The following is an 8,421-nucleotide window of genomic DNA, read 5'->3' on the forward strand; positions in this document are numbered from 1 at the left end:
TATCCATTTTGTAAATCGTATGAGCTAAAAAACATGTTGTGCACCTTTGTGCTCTATCCTTAAGAATTTCCCAAAGGCAAGTCAAATTGTGGAAAAAATTAGAGAAGGGACAGCAGTTCTCTTACCTAAGTTACAGCCTGCTGTACATTTCACAGCCACAGGCTTGGCACTGCTGTGATATATTGCAAACAGCTGGATTTTAATTTTTTTTTATTTTGGAAAATACCTTCGTAATTATTTTTCCATCCTAAACACATTTTGTTTAATCATTATGGGACAGGTTCATTTTTCATTTATCCAGATTGCTACAGCAAAAAGATGAGGCAAATATCTAAAGCTTTTGGTAGTAATATAGCATTTTTAAATACTGTAAATCAAAGGAAATACTCTCTGATCCTGGTAGACAAAACTATTAAAGTTTTAAAGACAACTCCTCCTATAAATAGTTAAAATTAAATAAAAAAATCTACATCCACAAATCCAGCAGTCATATGTGATTAATTTTTTAGCATTTTTCGAATTAGGTCTCCTAGCTATCCAAGCATTTTAGTGTAAGAGCTGAGACATTAATAAAAGAATATAATTTTTGACTTGCACTTTCCAGTTTTCAAACTAAGACACTCTATGCCAAAGTACAACTAACTGTGCCTGTCCTTTGGTAGCTGCCCATATATTGTTTGTGCTATCACACATATAAAGTTTTTTGAAAAACTGACATCCTGTCTCCATTCTCTGAATATTTTTGGTCAAATAATTATTCTATTTAATTTAGGAATGAGAGAAGGAGTAGGAAAAAGAGGTTCATGGTGCCAAACTTCTAGCTCCTTTTGCTGCCACTCTTACATTTGTTATATATATTTAACATATTTTAATCCTTTTTTTTGTTTTAGTACTGCTGACATTTACTGAGTTTTTTACTGTTTTATTGCAGCATGGTCCTTTTTTAAAATTATAGCAGATTGATAAGAGACTTTGATCATTTTTGCCTATTTATAAATAGCTATTTCCCCTTCTTTTAGAATTGCAAATACTTTGTTTGGATTCCATGCTTTTGAGAAAGTTTCAAATTAGAAATAAATGGCAAAAATGCTCTTGGTATAATTACCCAAACCTTATTATAATTGCAAAACACAAAATAAGTGCAAGTTATTTAAAACTCTTGCTAGTTACAGAATATAAAATGTAAAGTTAGACTGAAATTAAATGGAGAGCTATGTAAGCTCTAGTAAAATGTTGCTCTGTATTTTTTATGTGCTATCCATTTCTATTAGAAAAAACAGACTGCCCTCTTTTTCTCTAGTGCTTGTAGGACACATGATTCCACACTATGGTGGGTTTCTCTCTCCCTCTGCTTTGCCTGTTCTCATAGCAATAATAGCATATAATATTGGCATTAGAATAAAATTCTGTATTAAAAAAAAAAAATACTGAAGTTCTACATGCCTGAACTCTGTTGAAATTGCTGGAAATACCAAGGTATAAATTTAGCTTGGGTAATATGTAGAAGAAACATTAATTATCAGGAAACCAAGAGAAAAATGTCTTTATCACTGTTTTTTTTTTTTTCCCAATGAGTTTTACAAATTAACAAAGAGTGCCTTTTGCAACCATTATTGCAAAATACCAGATTTATGTCTATTATGGATGAGTCAACAATGGAAAAAATAAATTGGTAATGGATTATGCTTCAATTCTGTTTTGTCATAATCTTTTAAACTTACTCAAAAAATACTTGCACTCAGAATGGCTGTTCTTCATTTTAACGTGGTTTAATCAAAAAAGTAAATTGTGGTGAAATGCTGAGAGTGAGATAGTCATATTTGGGTGATCACACATAGCTCATCTGCATTTTGTAGTTATGCTACTCCAGTGCTACTCCTAGAATTTTTTCTGTGTGATTATGGAAATTAAAAAACTGAGTCATTTATTCTTTGAACATTTCCATTGCTATTAACAGTAATTAATCATTTAGTGTCTTTAGATGTCACTAAGCATCTGCATTTGGCAAGTCTTCTGTTTAACTAGAACCATTCTATAAAACATATAATTCATCTACTATTTCAGCTACTGTTGACTTCCTAATTAAACCACTCAAAATAATTATTTTCATTTTTCTCTTCCTCCAAAAAATCTGCTGGTCAACTTCTTGGTCAAAACAAAGGTTTAGCCTTGAAAATAGAAGAGGCTACATTAATTTATATAGTTGTTTTTCTTGAATCCATCCTCTAGGAACATTCACCTTCAGATAAAGGTAGATGCTCATATTTCTTAGTATCACACTAGATGTGTTTCATCCAATTTTGTTCATTAAAATTTTCCCCAAAACAGTCTTTATTGCAAATGATGATTTATTGAAAATAAAAAATTTCTAAGAAATATACACATTTTGGCAGGTATTTTTTAAAAATACTTCTTAACATCCCTAAGGCTAAAACACTCAATTTGAGCTTTTTCAGAATAGAATTCTTTTTCCTTAAAGAACAACTTGTTTGTAATTATTTTCATTCTACAATAGTTTTAAAATGCTCTACTAATATCTGTGAAAAAAAATGCAATTTATGTGTTTTCTGAAATGTATAATATCAGAAGTAAGCGCTGAACCAATTTCATTACTTTTTAATAAGATGGTTTTAGTTTTATTATTCTTCTGAGTGGGTGGTAAACATCCCAAAGTCCAACATTTGTCAAACAGATAATTGGATTTCAACATAGTCTGGCAAAATTTGGTAAGATAGCTGACTTAGAGCAATTCCAAATTGGACCCTGCAAAAATCATTGATGGTATCTGTGAAGGGCAAGATTTTTGCCATTTCTGGAAAGCAGTTGTGCAGGTCACTTCATGGTTCAACAGGGCAAAGCAAAAGTGCAAGCCAGTGGGAGTAAAAGGATATTCAAGATGAAAAAATTCTGTCCCAAGCATATTGAGTAATTTTATATTGAGTAATTTTATTTTGAGTAATTTTCTAACAAGCATCTCCCCACAGGTAAGCATTTCAGTGAGGGACATCACTTGTTTTATGCAGAGCTGAGAACTTGATTGCTAAATGCTGTGGACAAATTAGTAGCATGCTAGAGAGAAGAAAATAATTAGGAGCCCATTGCTGTGTTCAGGGAGGTCTTAAAGTGAAGCATCCAAGTCCCCATAATCACAGCACACTTTTCTGCACTCATTTTCTGCTTTGGCATCTTCTTGTATCCCAGTGTCCTACACAATCATCTACACTTTCAGCTTATTCTTTTGAGGGATGCAGCTTTTCCTTCTACATCTCTAATTTCCATATAAGTTAAGAGAACTTATCTTCTTCAGGATTAAGACATGACAATTTTCCTGGTCTTTATGCAGATGACAAATGCTGATATCCAGTGGGGTAATTCTCTGTGACTCTTTTACTGGATGCTGGGATGGAGCCCTGTGGGATTCCCTTAATTTGGAGGTGAGCTACTGACTAAGAAAGATTACATCTTGTAGAAGATTTTGGTTGCTAAGTTATTTTAAGCATGAAAGTTCCTTCTCCTTTTCCAGTAGGAAAAGTGCATAATGGCTAATTAGGCCCTCAGGGATCAATTTTCAAAACAGTGTGCAGGAAGTGTGAGCACAAATCTTATTTGTTAATGGGCTTTGTGAACATACCTCCTGTGATTTTTCAAAATTTAGAACGTGAAAGCAGCAACCTCATTGGAGAAGCAGTTTTAAATATATGGTGTATGATGTCTTTTTCTTGGGGGCATTAGGCAGATGACATGCATTATAACCACAGAATGTTTTTGTGGTCAATATGCTTTACTTCCTCAAACCTTCAAACAAAACAAAATAATAAAATAAAAATAAAATAATAATAATAATAAAATAAAAAAATAAAATCATCTCTGCAGGCCAGTTGAAGAAATAAATCCCAGAGTTCTTACCTACCTCCTTTTTACTTAAATGAGGAAAAGCAACAAAAGAATAGTCCCTAATTTTGGTGAGGGAAAAAAATATTAACAAATAAATATTATTAAACATTTAATTATAAAGATTATGCAAGAATGAAGTAACACAAGAATATATAGAAAGACTCCATAGTAATATTGCATTTAATTCTCCTTTTCATTGCACAGGAAAATGCAATAGATGCATGTTATTTTTTATATAATGTCGGGCAGAAGGAAAAAATGTGATTCATTAAATATGTGAATATTATAGTATGCTATTGGAATCAGTTATCATTTATAGCAATATTGGAGGTCATGACTACAAGAAAGAATTTAGAGGTAGGTGGATGTGTTTGGAGACAGGGTAAAGTTCATTCAGGGGATATGCAGTTGTGAACAGAACACATTTGTTCAGTTTGGGTAATTTATTTGGGTGTGCTCTGGCAGCTTTCTGCTGTGGCACCTCATTTCTGTCTTGGTCTGTAGGCAGATCCCCTCAGGTTTGTTAGCACCTCCACATTTTTAGTAGGTTTTAAAAGTTAAAATGATGATCTGGATCCATGTGACTGGATACTGATAACACACACCTGCATCAAGGAGCAGACACATCAAAACCCGTGTGTAGAAATTAAATGTTGCAAATCAAGCCTGTATCTTTATTATCTAAACACAATATACATATATCTGTTCTAAAAAGTGTGCAAATCAAGAAGATAAAAAGAATAAAGTAAAAAATTACATGTAAAATACCTGAGATTGCATTGTGTCCAAAAGCAGTCCATGCTCTAAAGTTCTTACAGTTTAAACAGGGAATAGAAAGGGTGTGACATCCTCATTTGATTTTGCTAACAAAGACCAAACATCAAATGTAAATGAAACTTGGACTTCAGTAGGTCAATGAAGGTTTGCCATTGATTTCAATGGAGTCAGGATTCTGCCCCAAATTATTTTTTCATGCATGAAAAAGAAAACTTTAGCAGAAAATCCATGGTAAGTTTGCCAAACACCAAGCTGGTGTCTTTTCAGCATAAGTTCTTCAGTTTTTGCTGATTATAAGACAATCCAAAGAAATCAGCTCCTTCTGTGTTTTTCTAACTCCAAACATATAATTGTGAAATTCATAAATAATGGACAATCACAAAATTCCAACCCACACTTGTTAATAAAAGCTTTTGATTTCAAATACTTGAAGCTCCTCTAAATGACAACAATTTCTGTCCTGAGCAGAAAAGGATTTGTTGTCTTAAATATTTCATTGCTCAAGTGGCATATTAGCTAGAAAACATTAGATTTCCCAGAGAAAACAAAAGATATGTAAAAATATGTCAGCATAGATAATCATTATAAATTGGTGATTTTATTTTTTAATGTTACTGGACAATAGCCTAAAGTGGCAAGTTTTATTACAGTACATATTGTTTTGATGTAAGTGCATTTTTTTCTTTCAGTGCACATTTAATGGAATGGTACAATAGTGTGAGAATGTTTATATTGTGGTACATGATTGAAAAGCTCAGAATGTGTATTTGTTGCAGTTCCATTGCTTTACTACTGAATATCTAAATTCTGCCTTTCAAATTGAAAATGACCAGTCTTTCCATGAAGAAATTTTTTGTAATATTGAATCTGAGCCTTCCCTGGCACTACTTGAGGCCATTTCCTCTCATCCTGTCCCTTGCTACCTGGGAGAAAAGGCTTCTCCAGCTTGTTACAACCTGCTTTCAGGGAGTTCTAGAGAAGGATAAGGTCTCCCCTGAGTCCCATTTTCTCCAAACTCCTGCTCCCTCAGCCATTTGTGCTCCATCTACAAACTGACTGAGGGTGCACTTGCTCCCCTCATTCAGATAAAAGATACTGGCCATGACTGACCCTAAACTAATCCCTGGGAGCATCACTTATGTCCAGCAGCCAGCTGGATGTAACTTCATTTTCCACAACTCTGCCCTGGCCATCCAGACAGTGTTTTAGACAGTGAGCAGTGCAATTATCCAAGTTATGAAAAGCCAATTTCTCCAGAGAATGCTGTGGAAAAATGATGTCAAAGGCTGTACTAAAGTCCAGAGAGACAATATCCACAGCCCTCCTGCCATCCACTAAGTGGGTCACCTTGTTGGTCTTACTCTTCCTGGAAGACATTGTCTGTAATTTTTGGTCTGTGTTTGATCACCCCACACAACATCTTTCCAAGATAATAATTATTTTATTTTCTAACAATTACAAACACAAAAATCTGTGTTCTTCTACCTTGAGTCATTGTTACTTTACCTCTAAACTTCTGAAAGCTGCCAAATCTATTACCTTGCTGAGACCTTCCACCACTGAGAGCTTTTGCCCTCCTGCTGCTTCCTGTGCACATTCTAGTTTTCTAACACTTATCTCTGACAGTTTGTCTGCTTTCTGTCTTGCCTAAGGTGCCCAAATCTCCTCTACTACCTTTCCCACAGTTCTTTGAAGTTTTTTCCTACTTGAACCTGTATGCCAGAAGGGCCCTTCAGCAAAATTCTTTTCACCTTGCCACCTGCCAGAGCTGAGCTGGGTTTTGCACTGTGCTTGTTAAGAGCTAATTGATTAGCATTAATGCAGTATAACCAGGTTTTTAAAGACTTTTGCTAGCCTTGAAGAATTTGTCACATGACCTGTGTATTCTTAAGAGATCATAATTTCCTAAAGTGACAATCGAGCTTCCTGTACCTCTTTGAAGAACCCTTTACAGTGATTCTTCAAGCTCCTACTTTGTCTTACAAACACAAGTGCCTTAGGAAATGCTGATAAGTGCACTCAGGTACTTGCCTAAAGGCACCAATGTGTAAATGCTGTGACCCTGTGTGACAAGAACAGCTGCAGGGAGGGGCTTCCTGAGATGCTGCTATCACTGAAACCTCACTGTTTGTCAAAGGAATAAATATGATTAAATGAGCATTAAGACAGAACAAATGCTGGTTGGAACCATGAATTTTGACAAGATGTACAGCTGAAAGTCAGGCTCGAATTTATTCTCCTAAATAAGGTTTGTTTATTATAGGCACATTGTAAGTTTGGCCTAATGTTTATGTATTGCTGAAGTTTGGGACAAATGGGACCCAGAAGCATTAATTTGCAATGTACTGTAGTGAATGTAGCACCTTGGTGCTGAAGTGTATTGATTATTTTGCCTTTCTGGGAAAACATCTTTGATCAATTAATTACCTTGCTTAGATATTACTCCATAAATTACAATAACAGTTGTATGAAACCTGGTACTTATCATAGATGAAAAGTGATTTTTTTTTTTCTCATGACCTTAGATATCCAATTTCTAAAAACAGTACCAGTGCATTTCTCCCTTTAGAGGATTCTGCAAAACTTAAAACCAACAATAAATTCAAGAAAATATGAATAAAAAGAAGTGAAAATAAAAAAACCCTAAACTTTCCTATGTCAATGCCTCAGGTTTATTGGACAGCTGATTGTGGATCCTGAATCTCAATCTTCATTCTCAGATTATATTTATCAGAAATAAAATTATTACCTAGTTGATAAACAGGAGAGTATATTTGGAAATAAAACTTAAGTTTAATATTTTTGGAAGGAGGGGCAATTTTAGGACTTGAATGCAAAAGTTTCTGGATCCTTCAGAATTTATAAAATTATTCTTATGCAACCAGTAGATTTTTCTCTCAGCATATCTGTTAATAGTTATAATTGACACTGAAATACTGTGTGGTTCTTAAAATATATTTAACTTTTAGAGAACAGTATATATAAAGAAGAGGAAGAGTGGAGTAGAGATTACTATCTGATCTTTCAGGGAAATAAACTTCTAAAAATATCCCCCTCTAATTTTCTTTTAAAGCAGTCTCAAGGAAGAAAATGTACATTGCATTTGTCATATCACAAGATGTCTAAAGGCATAGTTTGCACCCAAGCTGTGCAAAATGTGAGGTGCTTCACCTGACTCACTGCTCTTCTAAAGTTTAAGCTCTGTCTCTTAAGATAACATGAGGATATTTTAAATTATAAAACATAATTAAAGCACAAACTTCGTTAGCATTTCTCTCTGCAAAATCTGTGAATATGTCATTATGTACATGGTGAGATAGCTTTTACTGGCTGTTTTTAATGCAGTGGTTAAAACCTTACCATCCTTTTTTAATAAGTACCAAGTGCAACTAAAATTTGGGCCATTAGGGTTTGTTTTGATATTAATTCCACTCTTTCATATGTCAGCTGCTGTCAGCATATCCCAAGGCATAGAGCTCTGGTATCATGAACATCAGAGGAAAGACCTGAAGAAAGTTGTCTTCACAAAAAGTGCTGTCTCATTCTGCATTTATTTGATTTTAAGCTGGAAATTCTGCTCCTTGGATAATTTGTGCCTCCTAGAGGCTGCCCTGAGGGAAATACAGCTAAAGCACAAAGGGTTTTTTTTAAAGGAAGAGGTCCCATCTCCACTTGTGTAGTCTTTAAGTAAAGGTGAAAGTGATATGGGGCTGTATGACTTGGACCAAATGTGAACAGATTAAAATGTAG

The sequence above is a fragment of the Erithacus rubecula genome (genome assembly GCF_903797595.1).
Source record: "Erithacus rubecula genome assembly, chromosome: 1".
NCBI lineage: Eukaryota > Metazoa > Chordata > Aves > Passeriformes > Muscicapidae > Erithacus > Erithacus rubecula.